Consider the following 14,643-nt stretch of genomic DNA (forward strand, 5'->3'; position numbering starts at 1 on the left):
TGACCGGCCTTCCTAGTCTAGAAAATTAAGTATTATCATCATCATAGATTTTATGGTATAAATTAATAATATTTTATATGACTTTTTTGGCTCCGCTTGGTAAACAAGGGCGCATATAAATTGCAAGTGTTCGCGCTGCGGCTTCAAGGTTAAATTTAAAATAGTCTAAATTCGCAAATTAAATTTTTGAACTAGTTCGCTCTGTTATTTGAAGCAATGACAACAATTACCCGATATCAAATTTCATACCCCTGCCTAATTATAAACAGAATAACAAACTGTCTCTTCAGTGCTAACGCATTTCTTTTTTATCTTTTATGGCTGTCAGCTATAAAAGCTCTTAGTATTATCTTGGGAAGCAATTTAATATACAAATCATTCTAGATCATAACTTCTCCTGAAGATCACTTTTTTCTTGTTTTCCATGAAAGAGATAGAACGAATGGGCTCGAGGTAGTTCTTTTTTTTTGTACAGACGAATATTTTTTTTTCATTTGAAAGAATTGTGGTTTATTTGACGGGGCAATAGTAATTTAAAAAATCTGACGGAATTTTATTGTACCATCTGATTGTATGGTTGCCTTCAGCTGAAATGTCAAAAATAATTCACTTGTTTTCTTTTTTTCATTATGGGAGTTTATAAATTCAAAAAAAATGTTACAAAAATGCTTGCGGTATTTCCGGTTTTCTAGTACGATGGAACATTATGGCGAATTTGCCTAGCCTTGCTCCAAAATCATGCTCGGAAATCAAGTTGAGTTTCATGAGATTAGACTACTTCTAAAAAAGGCAAATTAAACAAGGATAGCCGGTTACTGGTGCAAGTAGCTCAGAATGTTCCGACCACGGTCTTTAAAAAATACCACGAAAAAAAGTTTTTTTTTATTCGAATTGGTGTCGTTTTTTTCTACATGTTGTGATGAAAATCTGAACAAAAATTAGATCTTAGGCATATTTGTGAGTCATAATAAAATAAGTCAATTGAAAAACAGTTTTTGAAGAAGAATGACTCGAAAAAAAATTGAAAATTTCGAAAAACTATTTTACAATTTGTTTTTGCAAAATGTTTTTGAGTTTTTAAGTGTTTGATTCCCAAAATTGCGCACCCAAAACACCAAAATCTACCTTTATTTGAATCATTTAAAAATTTAACGGCTTAAATTATGCTTAAATAAGCTATTGTAAGCATGTACGGTCACCTTTTTCCTCGAAATTCGAGCATAAATCAAAAATTTCAAACCAGTTTTTCTCGACACTGTGAAAAAAAATTTCAATTTTTTTTTAGATCGGTCGAGTCACGACTAAAAGGGCTTTTATGTGATATATCTTTCAACCCAGTCCACTGATTATTTGTGGTAGCTGATTTTGCCAGGAAAACAAAAAACTAAAACACACCCGAATACAAAGTTCATCCCATTTTCAATGGTCGGACTAATAAGGAGATTTTTATCGATTTTTTTTTCGGGGGAGGGGGTTAACTAGTTTAAAGTTATGTAACTCATACAAGGTCAACTGGTGATCATAAACTAATCAGTTAGTCGGAGATCAATCAAGTTGTGGTTTTTTATGAACAGCTTGTCAATTGATTTTGTTCAATTTCTTAATTCGTTCTTAATAACTACTATCTCTTCTCGATCTACAGTCAAAATCAGGTTAAACCTCAATGTCTAAACCGAATTTGTTTTTTCAATTGCTCTAACTTGGGTTTTTAAAACGTTAAAGTTTCATTTTTAAAGATGTTTTTTATGTCAGAGCTTTTAATTTTTTAAGTTTCTATCAACAATAGACTTGATACTGGCAAAATCAAACAGAAGCTGAGGAGCCACTTTTTACCAGAGGCTGAACCCGAGCGTCTGAAGAGTAGAAGATAGCAGCCTACTGCAACAAAATGCAGGAGCGAGCAGTGTTGATCCAACAGAAAACAGAAAGTCAAAACACTCTGTGGTTGCAATTTGGTCCCTTCTTGACCTACGCCAATTTGACCTATAACAGGAGCTGTTTTTTTTGAACGGATGGCAAATGCGATAAAAAGGACCAAAAGTTGCTTCAGGAGAGCCCGAAGGTGGTCAGTCAAGTAGCCAAGCTTTTAAAATAATCTCGATGACTTCTCCATTCGCAGCCAAAAGCTGATGAGCAAAGCTGGAGAAGCAATCACGGATACACTCTCCAATGCTCTGGTAATCAATGGCCTCCCTGACCGCTCTGAATATTTTGTGGTACATGAGTGCTTTTACCAGCAAAAATCTTTTCTGGACTGAGAATGAGGTTGATGAGCTACGACGACCCGAACAAAGCCCGATGGGGAAAGAAGTCTGACCGTTAATGCATAGCCATGCAAGCTGTGAGGAAGAAGAAGTGTCAAGTAGTGGCCGCTATGTGAGCGGTCAGAAACATCTTATTTTGTTAAACTAGTTTGCTTGAAAATGGAATATTTTACGCTTCAGGCGCTGGATAATGCCTTTAAAAATCATATTAATTACTCCAAATGTAGTGAATTTTATTGTCAAACGCCGATATGAAAATCGAAATTTTATTTTTTTAAATTTAATTACCAATCTTTTGTTTTTTTGAAGTTTCCATCACAAGCATTATTTTGATGACCAAAAATGGTCCCAAGAAGAAAAACAACCTCAGAAAATCAATTTGGTGATTTTTTTGAAAGTCGCGACAAAAAAAATTTACCATGAAGCAAAAAGTGAATTAAAATGATAATAAACTATTCTAATTCAAAATACCTATGTACAAATACTGTACATAAACTTAAAAAGACTAAAACTATTAAAAGTAAGTATGTGAATTAATAACGTAAAAAGGACAGCTGAGCAATGTCTCATATCGACCAATGGTCGTAACTAAATTGGTTAACAGGTATTAATTAAATACCGAAGGTCATTTAAGACACTAAAACAAATCACAACAAATGAGTTTACTTTTAACTGTATTAAAATTATATTAATCCTTATCCCAAAAAATTTATCTGTGGGTAAAAACTTAGTGCTCTTTTATTTTTTCATTAAATAAGTCGGTTATGAAATAATTGAGCTTATCGTGAATTGTAAGATAAAACCTTGCTTATTCAAAGGAGAACGTCGTTATTCAGCAGGCGTTATTTAAGGTAAAAATGGAGATCTGCGTTTTCTGTTTAGAACGATGCACGAAGGACCACCCACCTGCGCTCCGGACGTAGGAGGAAGCAGCCCATGTCCGCTGATCGATTAAAAATCAATTAAATGAAAAGTGAGAGAATTGATCTTGACCCTTCTCTTACTCAAAATACCCTAGGTTGAATCAAGTCAGCGGTTTTCTGGATAACTAAAACGACAGCTCAAGAAGTTGGAACTAAACTCAGGAGTGTTGAATTACAGAAAGCTCTTAGAGCGATCAATTAAACAACCTTAGGATAAGTTTCGATTTCAAATGGAAATCAAACCAATTGCTTCTTGCTTGGTGTGTAATTTTGATTTTGCTTTGGGTGAATCGAGTTTTTAGAATCAAAATTTTTGTTAGGTAGCTGTAGATATTGTATGATATAAAGCTTGCAGACATCAAAAAAAAAATTTCATTTTTTTTTTCATTTGTTTTTACATTTAATTTGTTAATGATATTTATGTTATTATTGCTCCATAAACCTTAAAAGGCAGTCGGAACATTCAAGGCTTCGCCCTGATACGAGCAGTCTTGTTTTGTTTTGGGGAAGTTTAGTCGATGTGGGGAGACATTTTTCGTTTGTGCCCAAAAAAAACGTACCAAATTTTTTAAATCTCTGTTTGTAATCTTTGTTCCATCAAGAGCCTTAAAATTTTACCTGCTAATTCATTTGCGTTCTCTCCGCGAAAAAGACAAAAATAAATAAAACATAATTTATCAAACAACTCGCTAATTATTTATCTTTTTGATGCTGGAGTATCTGACTCTAGAGCTGAACATTAGGTGATTAATCAAGTTGTAATACATATATTTTGACCTCTATTCACCCACTCAGGGTTGAATTCCAAATGCTTTTGCATTAGCGTCATAAAAGCACTCAATGACCGCTAAGCAGAGCCCGTATCTAGCAGACTTTCTACTCAAGATCTGAAAGTTTTTATTTCTTACATCAGTTGTGTAAAGAATTACCTTCAAAAAGGTCCCAGCTCGACAACCATGGAACAATGAATAATACAGAGGTGGTACTAATTATGATAATCTAATTATTAAAATAAGGATTGAAACAGTCAAAAGATATATTGAGTTATAGATAGTCTTAACTATAAAACAATAACTAACAAATGAGAAATTGGGGTTCAAAAGCTACATCGTTTTTGGCAGGTACTTAATTAAGACATAACAGCAGCTAAATCGACTTTTTGGTTGCATAGCAGTACTGCAAGATAGTAATATAACGTAATTATATATCACAAATTGATTCTCCAATCTTAAAATCTTTTTTTTTTCATATCTTTTTTTCATATCTATTTAAGAATTTCAGATCAAATTTCAAATAACCCTGAAAAACAAATTTCAAATCAAACATAAGATCTGATAGAACCCATTCTTAAAATAATCAAGCGTTATTTTAACATTTCATAACCCATTTCCGATCTGAAATTTGAATCTGGAAAATATTATTCAGACTTGAATTAGAACATTTAGTGGGTACTGTATGTTTTTGATTTCGCAGCTCATACTTCTATCTTTTACGTTCACATTGAGGAAACAATTTTAAAATATGCAATGTTAAAACCTCAAAAAATAATTCCAATTTTTTGTTTATTTGCGAAAACTGTGAAATAAATTTGTTTTGCAAAGAAAAAAAACGCAATAGATAAAAAAATATGTAAATAAATTGTGTTAAAATTGTTTCAGCAATTTGTGAAAAAAAAACGAACTCAGAATTGAATTTTTCCCATCAAAAAATGCCAGTGAAGAACAAAAGAATTAGATGGCATAAATGTAGCTCAAACAGCTGACAGCGCCTTACCGGAAACAGGGAAAACAATCGCAAACTTTATCAAAAAAGCCACCCCACCCGGGTTGACCTCTATAAAAATGCTAGTCATACAATTCAATACAAAAAAGCTTGTCACTCAATTCATGAACATGCACGAGTTTTATGCAAAAAAAATGGTTATCATAAGATTTCAATTTTTAAAAATTGTATCCTCAGGTTTTTTCCAAAGTTTTTTTTCCAGAATTCCTTCCAAAAGGATCTTTTTAAGTTTAAATGAACTAACATTGGGTTTTTAGTTGAATAAAAACCTTTTGGTCATCAAATTCTATTTAATTGCTTTGGACAAAAAAGTTTTATTTGTGATATATTTTCCATTTATGCAAAATTGTATGAGAAAAATTTTTTCATTCGAAAGTTTCAAAGTTGGAAAATTTGTTTTGTTTTTTATGTAAGTTGCTAACCCAATTTGACTTACAAAAAAACATTTACCAAACAAATTTTTTGCATTCAAAAATTTACAATTTTTTGCATCTAATATAGTCCACTCACAGTTTTTTTACAGAAAATATTCAAGGCAGAATTTAATACGTTCAATTTTAGATAATATTATGTAACCTAAACCCGTCCAAAGACATGCCACCATTTTCAACCTCTGAGTTTTTTGAAACGGAAGGCTCGTAGCCATATACTTAAAATTACATCGTTATTCAAATTGTATCCGACGTGGCATCTATTATTTGAATTTTGTCAGCGATTTTAATGTTGTTCTCACTTGAAAAAATTGTTGGTTTTGGTGCTTAGGGCAAAACATAATTTTAAGTTCAAGAGAAAGAGCTTGTTATTTTTTAAAAATTTGCCAACGGCAGTCAAAAGTTCGACACACGAAATTTATAGTATTCTAGGAGAGCTCGCAAAATCAATTTGGTCGACCAAACATTTCTGCGAACGCCACTGAAGATGGGAAATCTCATTTTCACCAAACGGAAAATAAGTTATAAGAGCTTCTGTAGCGCTGTTTTCGCGAAAGTGTTTCAAACGAAATAGAATTTTATTTTTTTTTGCATAAAATTAGAAAAACATTAGAAAAATTTTTTATCAATTTTTCCATGTTTGAATTGTTTAAAAAATGGTTATCATAAGATTTCAATTTTTAAAAATTGTATCCTCAGGTTTTTTCCAAAGTTTTTTTTCCAGAATTCCTTCCAAAAGGATCTTTTTAAGTTTAAATGAACTAACATTGGGTTTTTAGTTGAATAAAAACCTTTTGGTCATCAAATTCTATTTAATTGCTTTGGACAAAAAAGTTTTATTTGTGATATATTTTCCATTTATGCAAAATTGTATGAGAAATATTTTTTCATTCGAAAGTTTCAAAGTTGGAAAATTTGTTTTGTTTTTTATGTAAGTTGCTAACCCAATTTGACTTACAAAAAAAACATTCACCAAACAAATTTTTTGCATTGAAAAATTTACAATTTTTTGCATCTAATATAGTCCACTCACAGTTTTTTTACAGAAAATAATCAAGGCAGAATTTAATACGTTCAATTTTAGATAATATTATGTAACCTAAACCCGTCCAAAGACATGCCACCATTTTCAACCTCTGAGTTTTTTGAAACGGAAGGCTCGTAGCTATATACTTAAAATTACATCGTTATTCAAATTGTATCCGACGTGGCATCTATTATTTGAATTTTGTCAGCGACTTTAATGTTGTTCTCACTTGAAAAAATTGTTGGTTTTGGTGCTTAGGGCAAAACATAATTTTAAAGCGAAACACAAAAAAGTTACATGGAAAAAATGCTTGTAATTCAATTGCATAGTATGGAAAAAATATTTGTCATACAATTCCAATTAAAGGAAAAAATATGATCATCACATTACCTCATTATATGCTTGTCATGTGATTTTCAAACGAGTTTTTTATTCTATGGATTTGTATGGAATATTATGAGAATCAATTTTCCTTAGACTGCAACTGCATGATGAGCCTTTTTGTCAACCCGGGCTGTTCCATTACAAAACTGTCGCAGTTCGAACCTTTCAAGACCAAGATTTCATTAGACGTTTATCTTGATAAATCAAGGAAAATAGCTGGAACTTTTTTTTCACCCTTTTTTCGAAACTTTGGAAAAAATTAAAAAATGAAATTTGATTTTAAAAAAAATAGATTTTTCTTTCGCTTTTTTTCCCATTTGAGGCACTACTATGTTGACTACATTTGTGGTTAAACTGCACTGTGACAAATTCAATTAGATGTTTTGCCCAAAAAGTCAAAATTCTGACTTAAACTCAATGTAAATAAAGAATCATCAATATTAACCTTTGCAAACTTTGTCACAGGAGTCTCGATATACTCTTAAAATCTGAAAAATAGTAAAATAGATTATAAAAATCAATAATAATTGACAATTGGAAAAAAGGCAGATGGGCATATTGGAAGACAGTGACGGTTCACTGCTTTAAAGATGAGTCAGTTAGAATGGATTTTAAATGGATTATACTCCAATATAAGGGATTTTAACTGATTGTAGTGTTACGGAAATTTTTTTTTAGAATGACAAATTACTCGATTTCATGGTTCTAATTTGCAACTGCAAACAATTATAATGACAATTATTTAGACAAAAACGTTCCATAATTAAAAAAATTTTGAAATTGTATTCTATGCAATGTTGAGCTTTTCAGGAAGCCTTGAAGATCTTTATTTATCGAAAACAGAACAATTTGCAGTCCGTCGAGTTGGAACTACTATCCAAATTAGCTTTGAAATAGAAACAATAATGCAGTATCTCTAGATTAATCGACACAATCCTGAAAATTACAGATTCTTGTGAAGTTAAATTTTGCAGCCGTAAATTCATCGAATTTTTTTGGTTTCGATAACTGCTTCGATAACCAGCAACATGAAAAGATAAGTTATCGTTAAAAATTCAAATGAAATTTCAGATGGGTATCGATGCTGGTAAGATCAGTGTAAAAATGGTAAGAGAATTCAAACGGTATTCAATTTGTTTTATGGACGGGGCTTATTTTTACAGCAGACATTATTTCAACTTCGCTACAATTTATAAATTGAGATCTGCGCTTCTGTTGAATCATGTCAAATCAAATTTCAAATAACCCTGAAAAACAAATTTCAAATCAAACATAAGATCTGATAGAACCCATTCTTAAAATAATCAAGCGTTATTTTAACATTTCATAACCCATTTCCGATCTGAAATTTGAATCTGGAAAATATTATTCAGACTTGAATTAGAACATTTAGTGGGTACTGTATGTTTTTGATTTCGCAGCTCATACTTCTATCTTTTACGTTCACATTGAGGAAACAATTTTAAAATATGCAATGTTAAAACCTCAAAAAATAATTCCAATTTTTTGTTTATTTGCGAAAACTGTGAAATAAATTTGTTTTGCAAAGAAAAAAAACGCAATAGATAAAAAAATATGTAAATAAATTGTGTTAAAATTGTTTCAGCAATTTGTGAAAAAAAAACGAACTCAGAATTGAATTTTTCCCATCAAAAAATGCCAGTGAAGAACAAAAGAATTAGATGGCATAAATGTAGCTCAAACAGCTGACAGCGCCTTACCGGAAACAGGGAAAACAATCGCAAACTTTATCAAAAAAGCCACCCCACCCGGGTTGACCTCTATAAAAATGCTAGTCATACAATTCAATACAAAAAAGCTTGTCACTCAATTCATGAACATGCACGAGTTTTATGCAAAAAAAATGGTTATCATAAGATTTCAATTTTTAAAAATTGTATCCTCAGGTTTTTTCCAAAGTTTTTTTTCCAGAATTCCTTCCAAAAGGATCTTTTTAAGTTTAAATGAACTAACATTGGGTTTTTAGTTGAATAAAAACCTTTTGGTCATCAAATTCTATTTAATTGCTTTGGACAAAAAAGTTTTATTTGTGATATATTTTCCATTTATGCAAAATTGTATGAGAAAAATTTTTTCATTCGAAAGTTTCAAAGTTGGAAAATTTGTTTTGTTTTTTATGTAAGTTGCTAACCCAATTTGACTTACAAAAAAACATTTACCAAACAAATTTTTTGCATTCAAAAATTTACAATTTTTTGCATCTAATATAGTCCACTCACAGTTTTTTTACAGAAAATATTCAAGGCAGAATTTAATACGTTCAATTTTAGATAATATTATGTAACCTAAACCCGTCCAAAGACATGCCACCATTTTCAACCTCTGAGTTTTTTGAAACGGAAGGCTCGTAGCCATATACTTAAAATTACATCGTTATTCAAATTGTATCCGACGTGGCATCTATTATTTGAATTTTGTCAGCGATTTTAATGTTGTTCTCACTTGAAAAAATTGTTGGTTTTGGTGCTTAGGGCAAAACATAATTTTAAGTTCAAGAGAAAGAGCTTGTTATTTTTTAAAAATTTGCCAACGGCAGTCAAAAGTTCGACACACGAAATTTATAGTATTCTAGGAGAGCTCGCAAAATCAATTTGGTCGACCAAACATTTCTGCGAACGCCACTGAAGATGGGAAATCTCATTTTCACCAAACGGAAAATAAGTTATAAGAGCTTCTGTAGCGCTGTTTTCGCGAAAGTGTTTCAAACGAAATAGAATTTTATTTTTTTTTGCATAAAATTAGAAAAACATTAGAAAAATTTTTTATCAATTTTTCCATGTTTGAATTGTTTATCGTTGATTGTAGACAACGGTGTCCACTCTTTAACCCCACGATATTTTACCCCCTATGTTTACACCCCCTATATTATAACCCTGTAACAAGATAACCCCACAACAATTTGACCCCCTTTTAATGACGATAATCTGTTTCAAATTAACTCCTTTTATTAGATAACTGATGCCAATAAAGATGCCGTAGACAACTGATGCCAATAATGCGTAATTATTCAGAACTATTTGCACAGAAAATGGCTAACTTTCTACTTTGTTTTCTTTCCACTTCATTTGGTTTGTATTTTACATAGAAAGTGGGGATGATTTTCAGAAATAATTTGAATTCGTAATGAAAACTTTTCTTTTCTCTTTTTTTTTTTTGAAAATTTCATCAGTTGCTTTTGTTGCTAACAGTACCCATAATTTTTAAAAGGCAATCAAAATTTTTAGGTCTTTTTGTCCTGATGCCTGCGGTTTGTTAATACGCTGAATGGCATTGCGGGACAAAGCTCTGATGTTTTCAATGTTTAGTATCAAAATTTCGCTATAAAAATATAGAGGTAGTTTGAAATAAATTTTTTTAACAAATTTTTTAGATTTTTCACCAGTTTATTCAAAGAACGTGATTACCCTACCTTTTATAGCTCTACTGAAAAAATTTTCAGGTTTTCTTAACATCGTTAAGGCCCAATGGAGGTTTTTCAGAGATCAAGCATCAGTAACCAGTGAACATTTCAATGGTTCACTTTGAAATTAAAAGTCAAATAAAAATTCAGTTGTTATGGTTAGAATATTCTGTGTTTCTTGAACATACACCGGCTATCCCTGGGCTATCCTTTTTTGAGTTCGTTAGCCATCGATTATTCTGATCCGGTATCTAATCTGCACTTATATCTGCCCGTAGTTCAATTCACAGAAAAAAAACATGAAAAAGGATTGCTATTTCGAGATGAATGTTAAGCATGCAAGCTTCTTGTAAAACAGATTTGACAGTGCTCAAAAATATTGTCTCATGAAAAACTGGAAGCAATTATGTTTCAACTGGTGAAATTATTATCAAATCTTTCTTTCTCTCTTTTTTTTGTTTTTTTTTGTGTCTACCATTGAATCTATTGGACAAATAGATTGCACTTTGCGTAATCAGCTGTCGCGAAACGGCTCAAATATTGACAATACTTCAAATAGCAAGTTACACCTCAGTCTCGCCACTGAAAATGAAAAAAAAATCCTTGAAAAAAAAATATAGCAATTAAACGATACCATGCATCTAGATTAAACTTGAAATGTTACTTGGAAAATTATTTCTCTTATCAAAGTAAATAATCACAGGAGGAATTGAATTTAATTTTAAATACATATAAATAGTGCTGAAATTTTAAAATTGAGATTAGTTTCGAAAAACGAATTTATTTATGGGTCACGTGAATTCAAGGATTATTAAGACATAGCCAAAAAGCGTACATGCAATCAAAATATCGGGGCGATTGTAGTAGTTGACAGATATCAAACTTTTTGACTTTTTATTTACGACAGATGGAAAAACTCTTTGACAAAATGATTCAATCTAGCTTTCAGTCGAAAAAACAATCCACATAAATTCACGTAAAATTTTTTATACTTAATTTTATCTTACAATTTGGTTCCACTTTCACCAAAAATTAACGGAATACTAGAGCTCAATTTTCAATCAAAAAATTTTGAAGCTAAGAGGCTTAACTTTCAGTTTTTGCTGAGTTTTCAGAAGCGTCCAACAGATGATTAAAATTATTTGAATCTAAAGTAAGGCAAAAAGTAATGGTTATTTTATAAAGACCAGGTTGACTTGGGATCCAAGCCAAGATTAAAGTACGCAAGTTTCTCAATTTTTTATAGATTGGTGTTACTTGATGCAGAGTATTTTAGCTATTTGTATTTGACACTACTTGATGCGCAAATAAAAACCAGTTGAAAAAGTTTTACGTTTGAAATGAAATGACAAAATATTGAGTGTTGCTTTAAAAATTTGTCACCATGATATTTTAGTAAAACAAATCCTGACGGGTTAAGGTTAATCTATTTATTCCGGAAAAAACGTTAATTCGTATAAAAAATTTTAGGAAAAAAATAAAAATAACTTTTTCTTCTGTTTCATTATCATTTTTTTATTATATCATCTTTTATTTGCGTGTCACCAAAGCACTGAATCTAAGCTTCAAAAAAACGCATGCTGATTATTAGACTCCAAAATATTCAATTACAAAGATTGATTTGACGTTCCATTTGAGAATTGTTACCGCGTTTTGCTCTAATTTCACTGCCAAACAGATGTTTGAAACAAATTTTTTTTTGAAACTGCATCAGTCTTTAATCAATCGAATCTTGACTGGAAAAATTTTAATATGATATTTTAAGCGCCCTCGTACGCTTTGTTAATGTATTTCAGTTTTTGTTCACGTATGAACGACAATTACTTGTCGCACCTATAAAAAAAAGAAACTAGCCCAGATTTTGTTGAACATATGAAATTGATCAATCAATTTTTTTGGGGAAAAATAGAAAAACTATGTTGCGGAAAACAATAATTTAAAAATTTCCTCTGAAAAATGAATTCACGAATAAGTAATTGTTAAAGTTCAGGGTTCAAGTATTCCGGTTTTTGTTCAGGGTGCGTGTCAGGAGAAAGCACTGTTTTACATATTTTTCGAATTTCATTAGAATCACATAACTAGCAGCAAATTTTCCATCGAGTTCTTTTCAGTAGATATGTTGATTCAGTAGAGACTTGAAACTGTTTTTAAAGCTACCAACAGTCAATAGACTGTGACGGGTTCAACATTCAAATGAATTGCTTATTTAAGTTTGCGTTTACTCAAAAAAGCGTTTACTCAAAAAACTTACCCATTTTTTTCATAAAACAAAACAAACTGCTTTAGCGTGACCATGTTGCCAATTATTCTTATGTGCAAACTTTAAAAATTCATATTTCGCTGAAAAAATAGGTGATATCTTACAATAGGTGGTAATTTTAAGTATAGAGCTTGTATCAACTTTGCGAACTATAATGTATAATATAGTCATTTCATTTTCAATCAGTTGTACATGCTGCTAAGATAGTTTTTGTAAATACATACTCTGCCAGATAAAATGTTAATCAAAAACTCAAATTTTACTTTTCTTTTTGGCAAAAAATTAGCTTTTGAAATAAATTATAAATACTGTGCGAAGTATAACAAAAAGCGATCCAGCTATTTAATTTAAAATTACCACCTATTGTAATATATCACAAAAAAAAATGTTTCACCGAAAAAAAAACTATTGAAACCATAAAATATTTCAAAAATTTTCGGTTTTCGGATAGAGAAATTTCGACTGAGCTCAAGCAACAGTAATCAGCGAACAATCCAAGGGGCGACCTTCAGGTTCAAGTTCAATTTATAGTTCAATTATTTTGGTTGAAATATTCAGTTTTTTGCGCAGCAACCGGCTGTCCATGTTTTTTGCATCCGTTAGCCAGCAATGATTTTGACCCCACTTGTAATAAGCTTTTTGAACTAGTATATTTTCTGAGTTAAGCAAATAATTTTCCTAAAATAGATTTTACTGTTCAAAGTCATCGTCTTTGGAAAATTGGAAGAGAAACAGTTTTCGGTTGTCGGATTAACTATCAAAAATTAGCATTATCAGTTCAAATGTCTTCTTGTATTAGCTTTTTGCTTCCGTAATTATTAGACACCCAGACTTCCTAGACTCACCTAGAGTGATAGTAATGGCATAAAAGTACTAAGATGAGCTTCATGAAAAAAGCTTATTTCTATTTTAAACTTTTAATGACTATTAAAAATACACCAAAAAGTCTGCAAGCGAGCAAGACAGGGGTGTGATTGAAATAATTTGATAGGAAAAGTTCACAAATAAATTTTGGTGACTGTGATCGAATTTTGAGTACTTTAAACCCGTTAAAATTTATCGAGCCGATTAAAACATTTTAAAAAACTTAAGCAGTATATTCATTAAATCCATTTTTATTTTAACTTAAATGTGTATTTTTTTTAAAAATACCGCTTAAATTTCTCAAAAAGCTTTTTTACCGCCCAAGATGACCTAGAGATAGAAAAAATAGTGTGAATGTGGCGAAAAACATGGAAAACAAGAAGAAAAAGCAGAATGAAAATTTTTTTCAAAGACTCTGCTTCTATGTAATCTATCTCAATAATTTTCAGTCCAAACTTTTTTTACGGCCAGATAATTTAATTTAAAAAATAGAAAGTTGCATTTTTTGAAAACAATTGATAAAAATAAGCTCGAAATAAACTTACATGATATAGTCGAGTAGAATTCTTGATTCGATTTTTAGCAGTCTATTGGGGTCAAATGTCTTGCTGGTTTCAGTAAACAACTGGCAACAAATTGTTTTTATTTTGTGGCGAAGAATGTTGTAGTTGTTATTACACGTTCACGAGTGTAATGATATCCCGAATGATAATAATTTGATTATAAAATCTTTTATCTTTGTTTAATCTATGGGCAAAGATATTTTTAATATCCGTTTTTGTTTTATTAAAATTTCCGAATTTCTTGCAAGAAAAATAACTCAATAACTAAACTGTTGTGATTTTGAGATGAAAGAATTATGTGACATATCTGATGAAACGTTCTATGTTGATTGGCAGTAAATAACTAGCTTTACGACACCAAACTTTGCACTGGCTGGGCGCACAATTTTGTGTGTGCGTGTTCCTGGATTCCAGAAACTTATCTTTAAACATGTTCCAAATTGTAAGTGGATTCCATTTTTAAAACTGCCGTAGATTTCGCGTACAAATAACTCTAACGTAAATTTTGTTGTGTGGCGGATTCCGCAACAAGCGAAAAAAGCTATTTGTTCTGGATTCTGCAACTGTAAGTGGGTTCCGCAAAATGTAAATGGAATCCGCAATTGTAAGCGGAATCCGCCTACTGTAAGTGGATTCCGAAGTTTGTTTATTACTGAACTTGCATATCAACAATTAGCTAGAAAAGCTAGAGCTGGATTTCTTATCATTGTCAGCGGAATTCATG

General features: G+C 31.1%; 1 protein-coding gene across 1 annotated transcript in view; it reads right to left on the minus strand.

Annotated features, from left to right (window-relative positions):
- LOC134854413 (gamma-aminobutyric acid receptor subunit pi-like) overlaps positions 1 to 14,045 on the minus strand; it is a 25,637-nt gene extending 11,592 nt beyond the window's left edge. The window contains exon 1 of the mRNA XM_063870653.1: positions 13,902 to 14,045. The gene's annotated coding sequence lies outside the window, so the exon portion shown is untranslated. The remainder of the gene's footprint in view (positions 1 to 13,901) is intronic.
- Positions 14,046 to 14,643: the final 598 nt, after the last annotated feature.

Source organism: Symsagittifera roscoffensis, chromosome 9 (genome assembly GCF_963678635.1).
Source record: "Symsagittifera roscoffensis chromosome 9, txSymRosc1.1, whole genome shotgun sequence".
NCBI classification, from domain to species: domain Eukaryota; kingdom Metazoa; phylum Xenacoelomorpha; order Acoela; family Convolutidae; genus Symsagittifera; species Symsagittifera roscoffensis.